This window comes from Hesperophylax consimilis, chromosome 1, assembly GCF_061612785.1.
Source record: "Hesperophylax consimilis isolate HC1 chromosome 1, BYU_Hcon_1.0, whole genome shotgun sequence".
Lineage (NCBI taxonomy): Eukaryota > Metazoa > Arthropoda > Insecta > Trichoptera > Limnephilidae > Hesperophylax > Hesperophylax consimilis.
The window spans coordinates 42,664,068-42,685,191 of NC_142836.1; positions in this window are offsets into that span (position 1 = coordinate 42,664,068).

Below are 21,124 nucleotides of genomic sequence, written 5' to 3' on the forward strand. Positions count from 1 at the left end.
TTTTTTAACATTAATAATTAAACCAACATCATGAGCCCATTTAAGTAGCTCGTTAAAGTCACTTTGCAATTGTTGAATAGCTATGATAGGATTTTCATTGGATACTACAAGTGCAGTATCGTCAGCAAAAATGAATCTAAAGGCCTTTTTAAAGAGTTTTGACATAACAATAACATATATAATGTACAATTTTGGACCTAAAATTGATTCTTGCGGTACTCCTGATTTAATATGTCTTCCTTTACTCATATCATTTAAAATCTTTACGTTCATTTTTCTATTAGTTAAGTAGTTTTTAAAGAATGAGAGGAGCTTACCCCGGATTCCAATGTTTTCAAGAACCTTAATTAATTGCATATGGCTGAGAGTGTCAAAAGCTTTTGAGTAGTCAATAAAAAGCACCAGTACATGTTTTTTAGAATTAAGTTGAGAATTTATAAAATCAGAAAATTTTTCCAGCAATTTATCACAACTTTTTTTTTTCTGGAACCCGTACTGGCATCTGATAATATTAATACTCCAGCGTCTGGACGGTGTAGGCCCTCTGATTGGTCAAATTTAAATTGTCTGTTTCGGTTAAATTCCGCTAACTTGAAAGTTAAGACACGATTTCATACTAAAATAGGATCGCCTCATAATAATACGAGATTTCTTCAAAAACAACGTTTCTGCTCATATAATCTTTGGATAATATCGAAGAAAATATGTTTTAGAAAGTTCATAATCCATTGGATTAATTACATTACAATGAAAATTATCCACAGTTACGTGATTATGCTTGACGTTTATAAAAAAAATCACGCGTCCCTTCAATGGCCGATACGCACGGCTATAGATGGCCGACAGAGAGCGCACCTCTGGCGGTTTAAAAACGAACCAAATGAATAACGCGAATATTTAAATATGCAGCTCACAATATTTGACTACTTACGATTAACAAGCGTTTACTAAGAAGATTTCTTCTGGAAGCTTATCACTTTGTAATGGCATTTTTCATTATTATTTATATTTTTTTTGTTTATTAATTATAACTGATTTTATATTGACATGTTTTCTAATTTCTAAAATTTCAAAATTATTTATTTGCGGTGCTTTATATCCTGAGTGAAGTATTTTAAGACCTGATTTTTTTTATCGAAAGTGTGATCATTATTCAAAAGATGATTTGCAAACTCAGATTCACTATTTCAAAGACCGTTTGAAGAGAATATGTTTAATTTTTTTATTTAGTATTTCAACTATCAATTTATTAGAATAACCGTTATTAAATGCTATTTGTCTTATGAATATATTGTTTTATGGTTATATGCTATTTGTTTTTTTCAGGTCTTAAAATACTTCACTATAAATAATTTTGAAATTTTAGAAATGAGGAAACATGTTAACATAAAAGCAGATATAATTAACAAGAATTTTTTTTATAAACTCTCTTTTAAATATTTTCCCACTCAACTGGTCTTTCCCGTCTAACGATATTGTAATTCCTAATTATTATAAACCCAGCCTACTGTTACCCCTCCCCCTCCTTCCACTTCTTCTTTCCCAATTGCAATCTATATTTAATTTTTGACTTCGGTGTATACACAATAAAATGTAAACATTATATTTTTTCATTTATTGGACAATTTGCATAGCGCCGCTTTTGTGAGATATCACCTCAGGGGCGCTATATTGTAATAATCTACCTTTATATATAAATTTTTACTCTCCTGATGATGTTGTATATATAATCTAACTTTAAACTTTATTAGATACAGTAAAATTTGTAGGTAAAGAATTACCACCAGTTGGAGTAAAATTAACACCTTTTAATTAAACCGACTGCTAATCTCATCGCACAATTCCCCTCCTTTTATTCATAAACACTGGTACAATTAATAAATATGTAATAATCTATTATTTAAGTCAACTTTTTTAAAACTATCTTTAATGGTGACAAACTAAACGATATTGATTCAACTTATAGACATTGACGGTTGTAACACATATTTAAGCACTGCAAGTCTCCTATGAGCTAATTATATTAGGTACCTAAGATAACAGTTAATATCAGTTGTAGACATGTAGTCAATAAAAGTGTTTCATTTGAAATAATCCATCACAAATACGTAAAATTTCATTTATTCAAACAACTGTCATTCTTATTATGCGTAAATTTAGCATGTTATTATTAATTAACTCCTTCCTGTTCCGTGTTTTAACAATATATATACTCACCCTCTCTATGTGAATGTCCTAATATCTATCTATTAAATGTAACTGTTGTTAATATCACTTAAAATGGGCGAAGCCCATCGAAGTGCCGCCCGCAGGGCCTAGCAGATAAAAACCCGCGGAGCGGGTTTTTAACTGCTAGTTCATCTATAATATTCAAATTATTCAAATATTTATCTAAATTTATCGAAATATATTTTTCTAGTGCCGGGAGAATAGAAATTGGCCTGTAATTGTTAATTTCGGAGTGATCTCCATTTTTGAAAATAGGTCTTACAATGCTATTTTTTAATTCATCGGGGATGAGGCTGGTATCGATTATTCTGTTGATAAAGTGAGCAATAACAGGGCTACGTAATTTGACATGTTTTTTTAAATCAAACATACGAATTAGATCTATGCCCGGTGACTTTGAATTTTTCATACCTCCGATAATATATTCAATTTGCTTAGCATTAGCTCTAGGTAAGTACATTGAATGCGGTAGGGATTCTTGCAAGTGATTAGACGCTCGGAAATCGCATTCATGTAACAACTTATTAACTCCTTCATCAAAAAAGTTAGCAAAATTTTCTGCCACTGCATCAGAAGATTGTGACTTTAGGAAATATTTAGATAAGACTTCATCGCAACCAGATTTATTTTTCCTACCCAAAATTGTATTAATTTCATTCCATGTTTTTTTTATGTCCTTGAAACAGTGATTAAATTTGTTATTATAGTATGCCTTTTTTGTGTTTAATATTTGTTTATTAAGTTTATTTCTATATTTTTTGAAAGTGATTTCATATTTTTTATTATTAGGCGTGTTTTTCCACTTTTTCCACATGGCATCTCGTATTAGAATACTTTCATCGAGACTGTCATTCATCCAAGTTTTTTGGTTATTTCGAAATTTTTTTGTTTTTAATTTTGTAAAGGTACTTTTTTCATAAATATTTTTAAAAATCGATTTTAATTCTGCATAAATAATGTTTGGTTCAGACAATTTTAACATTGCATTCCAATCGGTGATTTCGATCAATAAATCAATCCTTTTGTCCGATAGTGCAGTGTAATACTCTTGGTGCGATTTGTCGACGGTACATTTATCATAGTAACAGAAGTTAATACTAGCTGCAGTTAGGTAGTGGTCAGCTATTATTGAATCGCATACGCATGAACTGATTTCGGTCGTCTCCTTCACTCTTACATAGATATGGTCTAAACATGAAGCCGTTACATAGTTAGTCAATATCGCTTCTCTAGTCACATCATTTATACATCTGGTCATTCCAAAATGAGACATGAGGTTTTCATATTGCATAGTTATGGGTTCGTGTACATTTAATAAGTTAATATTCGTATCACCTAGAACCAATACGGATTCTTTTATATCAATATTTCCCAATATTGTCTCCAGCTCATCAAGAAATAATTTTTTTTTTGTATTAGGCGGTCTATATATTGCTAAAAGATGTAAGCGAATATGTTTGTTTACTGAAATGGTTCCGTAAACGCATTCAAAATTATTAGTCATAATATTTATTTTTTCAAATGTAAGGTGATCTTTCACGTACACAATAATACCGCCACCCGATCTTTTTGTTCGACAAAAATGGTACGAATTAAATCCCGGTAATTTATAAAGATTTATATTATTTTCATTAATAGACGTTTCGCATAGCGAAATTAAGTCGATGTTTCTCAAAGAGCTAGAAACAATTAATAGTAAAGTGTCCCAATATTTAGATAAAGATCGTATATTTTAGTTGAGGGCAGTTATTTTGTTATTTCCTAACACATGTTTTTTTGTAGCCCAGTTTTCAAAAATTGACGTGCGTTCATAATCTATTTCTGCTGTATCAAAATCACAGTTCAAGTCACCCATATAGAATAATATTTTAATTGGCAGCAATAATATATAAACATGTATTGGGATTTATAAATATAAATACGATAGATACATAACAATATAGCAGTAAGTATTTCCGATATGTTCCAGGTTAGATTATAGTTTTGTACAGAACAAGGTAGGTTTACTAATTGGCACCAATAATTACATATTGAACTTTTTCTACACATACAAATACACGAAGAGTGCGCGAACATCAATATAATCATAGATTTCAGTATACTAGCGTTTAACACTGTGGCAATGGGGTAATGCATTGTAACATAAATGGCAAAAATTTTCGGCAAGGATATGAAATATTTATGTCTCAATAAATTATATACATTACGATGCATAAATGAAAGTGATAATATGAAGTTAAAAAATGAAAAAACTGTGATTAGCATTGTAATTGTTTTTTAGAATTATAATACATACCTAATCATAGTCTATACGACTTTGAGCGATATGCATCATCTTTTTGTAGTAAGAACAATTAGTATTATTAGCTTTGTGATTGGTATTTAGGGTCATCTTGAATATGGTGTTCTGATGTGCACAGTTACTACATTTTTCTTCAGTGTTTTTGTTAGGGCATTCCTTCCATTCGTGATCTTTTGCGCAATGTAAACACGTCGCACGTTTGTCCTTATTAAAACATTTTAATGCAGTGTGACCAAATTTGAGACAATGGTAGCATTGCGTCAAGGGGCTGGCATCTTCCACTCGTACTCTGCTAAAACCAATGTTAATTTTTTCCTTTTCCATGAGGTAAGACCTTACTGCTCCGCTGGTTTCAAATATATAATTAGTGAGTCCATTTTGGTTTTTTGGTTTAAAAATTTTTATTAGTTTAATCGTGTTTTTAGTATCGCTATTCATGATATCTTTTATTCCATCGTTTTGTGTTTTTATTGCCTCAATTATGTCCTCTTCAGTTAAATCTACTTGAAGATTTCTTATGAATATTTTTGGATTTTTCTTTCTTAATTCCTCTGCAACCATGTTTTTTTTAAGGGTTTTATTGATTTCATCTGTCAATTTCTCTGCATGTTCTTTTGAAGGACAAGATATAATTAATTTATTTTGCGAGGCTTTTCGTATTCCGTTCACTGCGATACCCAAGTTTGCTATTTTAATTTTCTTTACGATTTGTTCTTTAATAGCATCCGATGTCATGTTCGAATCTTCACCTTTGATGATCAATGAGAATTTGGATTCCGGGATTACTTTGAGACAACTTGCGTATGTTTTTTTTTCAAAATTGCTCGTATTCTCGATTTTTTTTTCTAATTTTTCAATTAGTTTTGACTGGAGACAAACAATCTCGTTTTGAAAAGATATTTTTTCCTGAGTCCATTTTTCTTCTAATAGTTTTATATTTAATTCCAGATTATTTTTAGCTTTCGAGTCCTTTACCGTAGAAATATTTGAAATTTCTAATTTTATGTTTTGTATTATCGACAGCACGTCCATAATGGGTTAAGCTTGTGACCGCCTCGCGGAACACCTCGCTCCCGGCAAAACTTAGATAAATGTGACAATTCTCTAATAATGTATTGTCTTTCTATAAACACGTCTACACACTACCACGGTAGAATGACGAAAGGTAATGCGTTATATTGTTTATGTGCATTGTATTGTAAGGAGTTAATTCCAAATTTGGTCGTGTAAGTAGATGACGATAAATGTATTTGATTTTGTGATCGTGTTTTGTGCTGGTGTATGTCAGAATTGAAGACTGGTTTAGTGTTGGTGTGTGAGGAGTGTTGAATTATTTGTAGAATGGCAGTTGTGATGTTATACTTTGGCAGGACTGTAAAAGGAAATATATATCGATTCTATTTTTTAATTGCTTTCAGCATCAAGGGATTTGAATATTACTACTATTACGGTCATCATGATAATTAGAATGTTAATACCAATATTAAATTTATTTGTCATGATCAAAAGTATGTTGTTTAGAATAATACTAATGTAACTTCCAGAATCCCGATAAATTGAGTCAATAAAAAATGTGTGGTGAAAAAATGAAGACAGTGTTGGTAGTTCTTATTCGAAGTATGATACAATTAAATGTGACTGAAAGGGATAGGGTCCCATTAGCTCAGTGGTAGAGCGGTGCCCCGGCAAGGCAAGGGTCCTGGGTTCGAGTCCTAGATGTGACCGTATCCTTTTCTGATTTTTCTGTTTCAGATTTTCGTTTAGAAATCGCTGATATTGTCTTCAATAATTAAATATTACATTTTGAAGTTTTACTCAATAAAGTTATTCCAAAAAATAAAAAAAATTGTTTATTTGTCACAGGTGTATTTTTGCGATTTGGTATAGTACAATAACATTAGTAATTAGATGCTAAAATTTTACCTGGTGTTATTCAATAGTAAAAGCGGTTAAACTTCTGGACTCTCGGCGCCGTCATACAAAATTCAGTTGAAATAAAATGTAGGCTTTTTGTGTGGTCCCACATGCAACCTCAGATTTGGATCAATTTCAGGAAACCCGAAAAATTAAAGCTTTGAAAATGATTATAACAATTAAAAAATGTATATACTGGTATTTAAGTAATGTATATCATTATTGCACGGAGAAAAATGAGAACTGATTTTTTATTATCAAGATTTTATTTTTATTTTTTTTTTTAAAAAGAAAGACAAACATTCCAAGGTTACGAATAACCCAACAATGTTTGAAAATCTCCTACTACCACCACAGAAAGCCGAAAATGTTGCTTGTGTTGTGATGGAGGACTTAGCCAGCCGAGGAATCGAACACGCGACGCTCGGGTGAGACCCAAGCCCTATGCCCACTCAACCACTGACCGGTTACTGTTAAAAATGTGACTGCATGACCATTTCCTTATAAAATATTAGTCATTCAGAATATATCTGAACACGTGTTCAACTCAGGTGGCCTTGTATGAATAAATATAATGGACGAGATGCAAAAAGATTATTATTTTGAAGAACACGTGTTCCGAATTCCTCATAACATATAGTGATTTCCTGATAGTTTGTTTTGAAATTTGTCTAATCATTCGTTATAGGCATCCAGTCCCGTTTTTAACAACGCATAATTTGACAAGATTTTAAATAAATTAACAATATTTTATATAAGTAAATTTTCTCCGTGTGATAAAAAAATAAATAAAATGGTACAGGTATTCATTATTTCGCAAAATATATTTTTAAAAAATAGGGAAACAATTCAAGCAAAACATGTTTTTATTCGGAATGGTTGTACTTCATCAAGTACCTACTACAATCCTACTAAAATATGCAGAAAAATGAACACTTCGGAACGATGTGCTAAAAATTCACTGTTCAAAAGAAGTACATTAATTTTTGATTCGCTGGGGTTTAAATTTGCGACCTCTATACTAGGCTCAGTGCTTAGAATTTTACATATCTTTTACAGATGCTACAAGAATATCAATGTCATAACAATTTCGTTAATTAATAATTATGATAATCGTTAGCCATCGGTGTTGTTGATTAAAAATTACAGCCCACGAATTCAAAACAATTTAAGTTGTGATTTATATGGCATCCTTCTTAGATAATTAACTGAATTCAATACTGCACAATTCTTTTTTTAAACTTCATTAATTAATTATTCCCTGTGTAACGTGGTACTGAAAAAGTTTTGTTCGAAATTTTTGCGCGACGCCACATGCTACAAAAGAAATTAAGTTAACTTTTTCAATTACTTAAAGCACTCAATGCGAAGTTTATTATTAATATTTTTCAATAGAATCCTTGAATATTAATTCCAGTGTTTTAAAATGTCATCTGTTACGTCTTTGGCGTTAATTTATACTGAGAGGTGAGTAAAAAATGGTTGCGTCGAAAACACGTGGCATAATTATTTCAAGAATCTTTTATGGTATCATTTTAAATTCCTAATTACAGTTTCCTTATTTGAAGACGTACTCAATCTATTTCTTTTCATACAGACCTTTTTCAGACATTATAAAATAAAATCATTACATCAGTGTTTTCCGATTAATTCATACGCGGAAACCTTGTGTAACGTTTTTAAAAACCATGCTTCCGGGAGACCCTGTCGTTTTGACCCCCAATCCACCACGTACATACCCACGAAAATACAGAGTATCTACATTTAACGTTGTAAAGAAATACTAAAAACCTAATTATATTGAAAAAAATTACAATTTTTATCCTCTCTTGTTTTAAAAAATATATTTTAATGGAATTCCATCATGAATATTGTCAATATCAAAAAAATTTAAATTTTATTTAAAATTTATTTACGGAACCCTATTTGGCAAACGGTGCCTTGCGTTAATAAAACTATAAAATCTCATCATATTTTACTCACTACTTTGCCCAACTCTTTCTGAGATATTTATAATAATAAAGTTAAAGCAAGTTGTAAATTTAATCCTCTACCGATATAAAGCTATGAAGCCATCTCCAGTTTGATAAGACGATAATTCTCCCACGGTTCGAGACTTGTACTTCTTGTGTTGATCTATATGCCGGCAAGATGGGGCAAGTTTCTGATTAAAGGCTCAGATGTATTCATTATATCTGTATAACCTCCCTTATTGATCCATCTAGAATATTCCAATTAACTTCTCCCGTAGAAATGCGCCCAAACTTTGGAAAATGCAATTAATACTTGGTTATTATTTTCCTATCCAGTCTTGCCGTTCCTCATTCATTCAAATCGTTTTAAATTATAATTTATAAAATTATTTTGTGTTTGGTTCAATCTCTAAAAATTCCGTGGAGTCTTAATTCAATTCAGAAGTTTTGCGTCGATTTCACTCGCCTAGTAATTATTTTTCTTGCCAGCTATTTTTTCACCAATTTGTTTTGAAGTTTTGAATTAACCAAATACATAAATTTGGTAGGCCATTTAAAATATCTCTCTATTTTTTAGAATGTGTATTAAATTATTTTAACAATTATGGAGATGCTCTTCGAATACAACAAAAAATGAAGTGAGGTAAATATTTTTTGTTTATAAATGTTGTATTCTAATTGGCAGTTAATGAAATAATGTGAAATATTTCCTTTACGAAATTACGGAAAACTACAGAATAAAATGTTTTTAAGGTCCCAGAGCTAAAATCCGAAAGGGGGAAATTCAAGGTCTGTAGGTACAAATTAACAATCTTAATATATTCACTACTTATTATATTTTGATATCTTTGTCTTACAATGTAAAGTTTCTAAGTTATTGCGAAAAAATATTGGAAAACTTCTGTGGAACAGTTCAAAAGATGCCGCTCTCGTAGTTGATATTTCGCAAGGAGAATGCGAAGAGAAGTAGTTTGCGGAACCAAACAACTTTCATATCGAAAATATAAGCGTGTGTTTATTTTTTCCGTGAGTTTTGATGAGCAGGAAAAGTTGTCGCATTAGGGAACCCCGCCTACACCCTGGGACAGGAAAATCCCCCTAAGAGGCCCCGGGAAGAAAAAACTGATCATTTGAACTATTGATCTTATGGACGTAATAAGATTGGATTAGAATTTTGGTGGTGGGCCATCGCTTTCAGGGTGTCGTTTGGCTTGTTGTGTTCACCCACCTCGCTTCTGCGTTGAAGAAGATGATTTAACTTTCGGTAATTTGTCACTGTCTGGTCCTCCCCCGCGGGCGGTTGCTCTGGGGCGGTAAAAAAAACAATTTAGCTCCAGGTAATATGACGTCATTATGAACTGCGTCTAGTCAGCGGGCATTTGTTTACCGTCTCCTCTTCACTCCCCTCCCCCACCCTCAACCTTTCCGTCACTGGGAAAACTTCCGGCAGTGCTGGAGAAGGGAGGACTGCTTTAAGTTTTGTTTGCAATTGTACCTACCACTAAAAGATTTCTAACAAAACACGTGAAACTGATCGCCATTTTAGGTAGTTTTTTCTATCCTACGCTGCAGTAAAGCTTTCCCACGAGTGGGCGACGGGGAATTGTTTTTGTTTACGAGGGATAGGAATACCTTCATTTTCCGGGTGTTATATATTTTTGCAACATACGAATGTGGGAAAGGTAAAAAAATGAAATATTCCACCTGTATAAATATATTTATTTTATTCAACTTTGTATTAGTTATTGGTAACTAACTTTGAAGTCGGTGAAATGCTATGAGGCGCATACATATCTACTTGTCACGGCTTTTTCATTGTTTTCAGAAAATTTCTCAAAAATTTGTAAATATTTTTTTTTGTTAGATCCTCGACAATCTGATTTAGATCGCGAGAAAAGCCTCGGAACTCCGGTAGTTAATAAATCATAAATGTTTATTTCTTCAAACTGTGATACCGAAAGTAATAAATTCAATTAATACGTTAAAAAATGGCATTTTGCATTTAAGTGTCGGTTTAATTAGTTAGCGTGTTGTAATAAATAACTTATTTAATAAATATTTTTATAAGCAATAATTGTTCGCCTGAAACACTCATCCACATTGAAAAATCTCCTGATAAAAGATACATGACGCCAACGGGACTCAAAAATAATTGTTATCCTTTGTGCTATGCATAAATAAAATCTTGTCTTAAAAACATTAATTTATTAAAAAAATAATTATTATTTAATAAAGTTATTATTAAATTAAATTGAATTAGTGTACCCGGCGTCGGTTGAGGTATATTTTTGTTGTGAATTCTAGTGAAACTGACAATTGGAAACATTTTTAAAGCGGAAATACTTTTATTGTATTTTAATAAGTACTTTTTTCACTTGATCGTGACATGTCTTCCTCTGGCGTCCTCGACTTCTTAAATCATTTACTTCTAACCTCACACTTCTTTCTTCGTTCATCACGCACGAATCATTTTATAATAAATAATTATTTGATTCGTATCTTTTTAACGTTCATTTTATCTAATATCATAAAATCCACATTTTACTCCATTGTCGAAATCGTTCCAGTAGTATTTGCGTCTATAGGACACAAACATACAAACAAACATTTGTATACATGAAGATAATTACAGTGATGTTGCGTTAGATTGCTAAATACGGGTTAGTAACAATCTACCATTATTTATAAATGAAATAAGATCCACTCATATGATCTAACTAATAGTCTATAGAAATATGAACATTTTATTAAAGTTTATAACAAACGCCCTATGTCTTGGTAGTACCTACGAATCGACACCCTCTTTATTTATTTTTTTCTATTCCAATTAAGTGTTTTTATTATCTGTAGGTACTATTAATTAAATTAATTTAAATAAAACATAATAATTTTATTTAACGTACCACAAAAACTGTCAAACATTCATTTATTAATTTTCGGGAAATCGATAGTTCACATTTATTTAAGTTTGTACATAAGTATTATACAGCCAAAATAAAACTAATTATGGATTTCCTGCTTGTGACTATACCTCTACTGAGACAGAGGATAAATATTTACAATTTAAATATTTATAATTTATTATAAGGATAAATGGTAAATATTTACCTTCTAGCTTCACTTACAGATTATGGAAATTACACATTTTTTCAACTTAATTAGTGCTAATTACTGATTAATTTAAGTCGAGAGAAATGGTAAAAGTTGCATATATGTTTCATTTTAATTCAAAGTTCAAAAATTTCCTTATAAAACTATCTTGACGGCCTCCGTGATCGAGGGGTAAGGCTTTCGACTAGCAATCCAAAATAAATTATACAATTTGTCCAAAGAAACGTGACAATTATTTTTTGAAACTTTCTGTAGGCAACTAGGTACCTTACATAATACTGAGAAAAAAATGCGAAAAAGAAAGTCTAAAAAATCACGACGATTTCACATTAAAATAGCCACCACCTTAAAACGGAAAAGGAACAAACAAATGTTCAAATTGACAAAATGCAAAACGGTCGAGTTAAAACAGAACTTCGCTACGCTCGTGCTCAGTCAATGAATCAACACGTCAAAATATTTACACACTTTCCTGTATTCAATTAAAACCAAGAAAGGTACAATCATGGGAAGAACTTTATGCCAAGACATGGACACAATTCAGGTACGGCCATAATAGAGAACGAACAAATAATGTTGTTCGCCGGTGGGTGGCGGGAGGTGGGCGGTGGTTGGTGGGTGGTAAGGTTAGGGGGCGATGTTTGGAATAAAGCAGCCACGGCAGATTTGCCATGTAGTGCCCCCGGCCAAAACTGGAACAAGTTAGCATCAGTGCGCGGGATGATAATAATAATAATAATTGATCTTTTCATTCCCCGGATTGGGGCTACTAACATGGATTCTAAGTAAAAATAATATCATAATAAATTGTTCATTTTGGAGGGTGGAGCAACTGATCCGACGGCCTCCGTGGTTGCGGGTTAAGGCTGTCGACTAGCAATCTGGAGGTCGCGGGTTCAAATCCCGGCGTGCGTAAGTCAATTTTATTTGATTATTTTGTGTTATTTAACAATGTACTCATTTCAAATAATATATAGTTTATTTGCTGTAAGTTTCGTATTGGGGGATACTCTTAGTATCGCTCTGATATAAGACCACCATTCGTAATTGAAACGTTGCTTGAAATGGCTTTGGCCATTTTTGATGACAAGATCTGAATAGCCAGGTGCTTCTCCACTTTCCTATACCCCGTCCCCTTCCTATGCAATTGGAGATGCCATTGTCTCACTGGCTTCAGACGGTTGGGTTCAGTTGGAATGTTTCACAAAAAAATCGTGCAATTTATCTCGACTATAAAGCAGAACATCCGTTGCTTTTCTCAGTGAAAACTCTCAAATCTCTCTGGTATCTGCACAGCTTCCATCGCCTGGAATTTCTGGGTCAATCGAACTTTGTTCCGTAAATATTTACCATAATCAAAAACAAAGTATTAATATTAACATATTAATTTTATACAATAATTATTAACCTGAAACAGCTATATAAATTGAAAAATATCTTCCGCGAAACAAAATATATCCAGATTAAAGCACCTAACTAGCATACAGAAGGCTGCGGGTTCAATTTCCGTCGGCGGCATATCATTTATATTCTATATATGCAAACTATATAAATGAAAATGTAAATAATCGTTAGTTCAAAATTTTAAATTTCCGAGAGTTCTTCACCGATTGCTTTGAAATTTTGACATAACGTTGCATTCAGATACGCGTGTATTTTTGACATAACGTTGCATTCAGATACGCGTGTATTTTTGACATAACGTTGCATTCAGATACGCGTGTATTTTTGACATAACGTTGCGTTCAGATACGCATGTATTTTTGACATAACGTTGCATTCAGATACGCGTGTATTTTTGACATAACGTTGCATTCAGATACGCGTGTATTTTTATGCACCAATATTATATAGCGCCACCAGTGCAGGTAATTTTAAACACGGCGATGTGTTGGACAAACATGCTTTTTAAATAGCACAATCTATTGAACGTAATAGCAACACGCGCTATTGTTTCTCTATCTGCACAGACAGATTGAGCCAGAACAACGCATGGCGGGATACAGCTAGTTAAAGATAATAATAAAATGTCTTTATTGTAAGAAATTGGCAACTAAAATACATGTCAAGTGTGTATTGTGTATATTTTTTTAGGGATTTGGTTAATAACGTAAAATTAACAATATAAAATAATTTTATATGAACAGTAGGTGATATGGAACGAATTGTAATGTGTGGCAATAAGATAAGGTTTCTCATAACCGGCCTCACCAGGCTAGCCTGTGTTAATGCAGTCATTTAAAAAGATAATTTATAAAAAACAACATGATTAAACCTGCACATTTATATATCTTCTATATAAATAGAAATTTAAATGTTCGTTTGTTCAAAATCGTAGATCTCAGAACGTTCTTAAATCGAATATAATTCCTAAATCTTTGATCGATTCAACGGTTTCCAGATTGGGACCGCATATTATGCTATATGAATATAGGGTTTTGTTAGTGTTCTTAGTGAAATTTATATTTCGTTTTCAACACACCAAGCAGATAAAGTGTTAAGGTCTTGTTGTAAGAGTTCACAATCTTCCACAGATTTAATTACTTTAGTCAGCATGTAGAGAAAAGTTATAGCGGAGTTTACATGTAAGGTCGTTAATAAAAAAAAATAAGAAACGCAAGGGTCCAAGATGTTATCCTTGTGGTACGCCCGACGTAACTAAGATTTGGGAAGAGTTAAAACCGTTAACAGTAACTAATGTGATAAATATGATTCTAACCAACGAAGCAGATTTCGAGTAAATTAGTGTTTTTTGTTTAGCTACAAAGCCATGTTGAAAAGGGCTAAATATATGTGTTACATGGTTAAATATGGTTTTATATACAATGGACTCGAATATTTTGCCAAAACAAGATAAAAGGCTGATAGGACAGTAATTTGTTACATCATTTTTACTACCAAACTTATGGATCGGAATGACGTGGGCAATCTTCCATAGATCTGGAAATACCTCATCGTTCAGACTTTTGACGAATAATTTGTGGAGGGATTCTATCTAGACAAAAACCCTTGCTGATATCGAGAGTATTCAACTTCGTCTTGACCTCGTCTAGTGTTATTTTAATATGAGACAGTGGATAGTTATAGAGTGCAGAAGAATGTTTAAAGTCAGTGTAAGACCACCATTTAGAATTGAAATTGCTTTAGCCGTGTTTGGTGACTGATAAACTACTTTAAAAGGACCACGGTTTATAGTTACAATATTTTTTAAAAAACATTTGGAAAACCTGAAGTTGGTACTGGGTTCTTTCTTATATATCTCCCTGTCATAGCACACATGAAATTGGTATAAACAATAAATGTCCACTATTCATTACTTCAGGTATCGCCCCCAAACTGAAACAACCCACTGTACGCAGATTTAATATTTTATGGGAAGGGTTGGATAGATGCTATACAACCCGTTATTTTGTACAGGCCAGGATTTTTACCGGTCGCATAATTGGCTTAAAACTTCCGCAGGGTATTTTAAATATACGAATTCTATACGCCATAGCACTGCGAATATTTCCATCGAAGTTACCAGTATTTGTAAACCATTAATTGGCTTTCATAGCTTTATTCATCCATCGAACTTTTATGCGATTTTTTGTTGGAAAAAATTTGAACGTATTGCATGAACTGGTTTTAACCCCGGGCGGGATTATCAATCCACGGAATTTTCTCTATTTTTAATGCAGCTATTATTTTTCATTTTTCAAAACGTGAATTGAAAGTTTTGAAACAATGTAAGAACAATACGTCATTATCCGCTTTGTCCTATTCTCTCTATGAATATCGTAAATATCTGCTGTGGAAAACTGACGCTAGTTCTGTAAAATTTAAGCGACACGAAGGATGTAATGGACTACGTTCCTCTGCTACGATGTAGGCCATGTTTTGAAAATTTTAAAATCGTCTGTTTACAAGTTGTGTAATGCACTATTTTTTATTTATTCTTCATTATAAGCACCGTTAAAATTCCAAAGCAGTTGGTCAGCTTATCAAATTCACAATATTAATTATAACAAAAAAGCAGACATATAACAAGAAGCCATAATATAGAAAATATATACAGAAGAATAACATTTCAAGTGACTATAATTCAGACATAAAATACATAGAAAGATAAATTTCACACTTTTAAAATACTCATAGAGTAATAGGCATACAAACACTCAGAAGCACACAACATATTTAACAACTCTCATAGGCATATTTGACAATTACATGCGTAATCAATGGCTACTAATGTATTAATATATGTATATTAATAATATGTAAGCAATATCAATAAAGAAAATCTTGAGCAATGAACCATTTTTTAGTTTTTTTAGTTGAGCTTGATTCACTTTTTACATCAATTGTTAATTAAATATAGAAGGCAAAAGATAAGTAAATGTTCGCTGGCCATATTTATTAGTATTTTTGGAATTGACATACCTTAATTTTGACTACATCTTGTGTTGTATGTGTGATCTACTTTTTCTTTATATATGGAATCCGACAATTGGTTTTGGCATAGAATTTTAAATCGTAACATCCTTCGAACATGTAATATATTAACTTTGGTGATTGGTGCATCATCCTCAAGCTTATTGCCTCTCTCGCACAACGAGCAGTAGGTACTAAAGGTACACAAAAATAAACACATCTTACAAACATCCCACTGAAGCACTCTGTAATTGTTTAAGAGGAAGCTACAAGCCAAAAATGTGTATATTCTTGATATTCATATATTGACACGAATATAGGTAATAGACATTAAAATCGCTTGAAAAACGGAGTCTAGAAACGCTCGAGTTCAAGCACAAAAGTGGTTTTTATTTATTTTGTAAACAATAATCAAAAGAAACTTTCACAGACAATCTTAGTTATAATATCGTTTTTTTAAGTTGTTTCTTTTATGCGTTCATACATTTCTATTGAAAAAAATATTTTTTACTATTTTACATTTATATTTTTTTATTAAGTAATTAAATATTTTATTTGTATTCTAGTCAAGCAAAAGGATAGAAAACTTTCTATTTGTCTAAAGCATATTTTTTTGAATTCATAATGTAAACCAATTCGTTATAAAGATTAATCGAAAACAATGATTTAGCATAAACCGCTCTAACCTTAACAAATCAGTCTTCCCATGACCGCAGTACTAGAAGTGCTACAACGGGTCTTCTGCAAGTACCCTCTACTCATATTACCTTCAAACAGAGATCCCATACTTCCCTTAGTCCCTTCATTTACAATTGACTAGATCCCCAACTGAAAAAATCTTTTTTACGAAAGGTATTCAATACTAGATTTAAGAAATACCTTATTATGAGTGATATCTCGGCGACTGGAAATATCATGCATCCCATCAAGTAAATTCAATTTATTTTTAAAAATAATTTCATGCAAATTTTCTTAATTTTTTTTTCTTCTATTTATATAGTTAGCTATCCAATAAATTATTTTAAATCATTATATATAACATAACGCGTCAATTAATTTTTTACCTTTTCTTTATTTTGTTTACCTCTATTGTTTTGATTCATTCAACACTATTCCTGCATTGTTTTTATTATTTTATAAAAATGCACGTATAATTTTTAATTGTATTAAAAATGAAATCATAGACTAGTTGCTACAACACGGTGAAAGCTTGTTCTAGAGTAGCAAGTTGGGAAATATAATAAAATGTAATAACAAATGTAATTAAATGTAACATACAAAAAAATTATTCCGTATTAACTGACTTATATTGGACAGTACCGGGAAGCTTACAGAAGGCCGTATTGCAGATGAAAAAAAAAACACATAAGAAATCCTTCAAAATTGCACTCCGAAAATGCCAACACTCAAAACAAAGCACGAATAGCATCGCTACATCTATGCATAACAAAGAATTCCGAAAGTTTCGGCAAAACACGTCAACCGTGCTAAAATCCAAGTGCAAAGATCCACTATGCGTCAGCAACATTACGGGGGATGAAAAGATAGCGAACGAATTCACAGATTTCTTTTCTTTAAGCGAGGATCAAGGAATTACCACTAAAACATCAGTAACAACACGTCCACCTGCGACAAATGATGACCTGCTCATAAATGTTACTCCTAAAATTGTTTTGGTTTTAAGCAAACCGCCCTAAGAAAAAGTCCAGATAGTCTATTAGTATTGAGCACACAAGGTATGCAGGAGATCAGATCTACACTATTTACATTCTACGCTTTGGTTCCTTCAACTTTCCGAATGAATGAATGAATTAATATGATTTCATGAACATGAATATGAATGAATTAATAATAACGAATGCAAATGAATGAATAAATATGAATGCATGAATATGAATAAATAAATATAAATGATTAATGTAAATTAATGAATGCATATGAAGGAATGAATACGAATGAATTAAAAATGAATGAATGAATACGGATGAATGAATATGAATAAATGAATATGAATTAATGGATATGAATTAATGAATATGAATGAATTAATGCGAATGAATTTGAAGATCAAACTGAAAGTACCCATAAGTACGCCTTCGATTGAAATTCAAGAATAGTTCTCATGTACCAAATGTACAGCAAATTTATGCCAAAAATATACTACTGAAACTATTATAAAATATGGAATCCTCTACTATACCTACTGCGTATTCATCGCACTAGATTAAATCACAATGACACAAAAAATAGTCAAAGTAATAAAAAAAAACACATTCGGACAAAGAAACTACATTTATTTTGCTACAAAACTCCACAAAATCCCCAGATATAAAGGAAATAGAAAATTTTAATGAGCATGAATTAAGAATAAAAATTTGACTGAACGAAGTTAATGAAAAAACTCTAGTTTTAGTCCACCTCAGCACAGGTTACCTAGCGAGGAGAACTAAGAAATATAATTACTGTACATATATTCACAATCAAATTTTGTATGTACAATGTTTAAATGGACACTATAAAAATAATAGAAAATAAAACAAATATTTGTCTTGCACGATTTTCCCCAAGACTTTATTTTGTATGTGATACCGCTAGTAACAAATAGATTATTATTATGATTATTAATAATAATATCATGAATTCACTTTCTTTGCGTATGTACAACTGTACTGCCTCCGTGGATTTCAATTCTTTGTTAACACATTTTTTTATTTTACATTTGCACTTTGTAACATTAGTTTTATATAATTATTTCTCCCAATAAATAATATCAATGGCAAGGGAAGGCACACCGCTATCAAAAAAATACTTAAATAATTGCAGGGTGACTGCATTTTAATAATCATAATAATATTTGGCTAATTTATATAGCGCCGTTTTTGTGAAAAACCACCTCAAGGGCGCTGTATGTATTCTTACTACGAATGCCTATAAATGGTATTAAATAGATCCGATTTTTTTAAATCAAAACTTTACCATGAACTTTCGCATCATGCAATAAATATTGATTTTATTTATTTATTCATTTTCGGGAAATCGACAGTTTACATTTAATCAGTTGGTGCAAAAAGTATTATATAGTAAAATAAAACCAATTATGGATTTCCTCCTTGTGACTTTACCTCTACTGAGACAGAATAATATGGAATAAGTAAATTAAATTTGTGAGAAAGGAATATGAATTAAAAAATTTATACAAAACAAATGATCATATTAAACGAAAAATTTACAAAACAGTACATTTATAGCCATTTATATTCCAATGCATTGCCTTTTTCTCACTTAAATTAAAAAAGTATTTATTTTTACTTAGAGTTGATAAAACTTTGGGTATTATCTTAGTTCTAGTGAGAAAACTTCTCAGAACGGACCTCAATGAAATGGCTTCAGCTTTGTTTGGTAATCAAATATAATTTGCCAGGTGCTTCACAATCTTCTTTTACTCAATTCTTTCCTATCGGGGTACTATATTTCTTGTGGTGTTATGTAATAGTAATTATATTTGGCTGATTTATATAGCGCCGTTTTCTTGAAAATTCACAGAAGATACGATATCGGCAAAATTGATGCTCGATGTATTTATAATTCCAATACAGATTGAGGTATGTAGGTAGATAAGTGAGCACAACTTTAATAATTTTAAATTACTGTTTTCCTGAAATCAAATATGTTCCTTACCTAAAGAGAGGTCAATAGGATAATGAAAAAATTATAATATAGTATATTTAATTGGATATCTCATTACCTACATTTTGTAGTCATCATTATTACATAAATGGTCCATTGAAACAAGCCAGAAGGGCAATTATTTTCGGTTGTTCACCTGAGAAATATTTTCCTGATTTTTATAAAATCTATTTTATTAATTTCAACTGAACACAAGCAGTTTAATGGGTGCTTATAATGAAGAATAAATAAATATAATGTGAGTTTTGTGAGAAGTATTTTTCTTTTCAATATTGTTTATGTAAGGCAGGTCCGTAGGTACTAGTCGTCGGTATATTTTGCCTCTTGTTTTCATGTGCCTCTGGACATTCAAAGGCTTTGACCCCAATCCGGGGTGATAGAGTGAAAAGTAAATTAGCTCCGACAATGGAGCAATATTCTTCTGCCTCCTTTAGCGGCGTTCCTTCCAACCTCCCCTACCACCTCCCTCACCCCCCCCCCACACTCAGCCCACCGACCGCCACGTCATGAACACGACTATCATGCAGCTTTAAACTTTAAACTATTTTTATGCTTTGGCCTTTACCAGTTTTAGAAAATGATCAAACGAAGCCAATGTGACTTGTTATGTTATCTAAATACACTTAGGATGGATTGCTTTAGAGAATTTGAACAATTTATCAAAATTAAAAGTTGATTTTCTTGTTTTGTGAAGGTTTTATTCAAGTTCTGTAATTATTTCAATTTTTTAAAACAACTGGCCAATAATGACTTGAATAAAAACTTCACCGAAAATCAACTTCGAAATTTGATGAGTTGTTCAAATTCTCATCCTTAATGCAGAGTTGTTAAAAAACATGGGATTATTCGAAACGAATCGGTAACTAACCTTATTGTAATAATCGGTGTGGTCGATAGCCTAGTGGGTAGGATGTTCAGCTAGCAATTGAACGAATCTAGTTTGATTCTCATAACGGGGGATATAACAGTTTTACAACAATATAATATAACAGATTACAGGGATTACAATATAGAAAATTTGTATTTATTTCTTTATTCACGTCATGAAAGCTTTTTCACGTATACAATGTTTAAGGTAAGCTGATCAAGAGTACAATAATGAGTGCATATTACATGGCATAATAGGCCGATTACAGACAATATAAGCCGATACAATACTAGTTATCATTGAGAGTTGTTGTACATTCAAGTAGTTGTTGTTCAATAAATAACAATAAGAGTACAAGATAGGTACTTAAGGTACTATGAAAGTAGTAGCGGAACAATATTTAATAACAATGTTGATCTTAGTAAAATAAATATAAAATGTTTATTGTTGAGCTTGTTAGTATTTTTCAAACGAATATGGCTTTACATTAGTACAGCAATAAACAAGAATAAATAAATATTAATAATACGATAAATAACTTATTTACATCTGCAATACGTCTTAATAATGATACCCATAAATTCTACACTGTATCCACTTGAACGCCCTTCAGTTTAATTATTATTT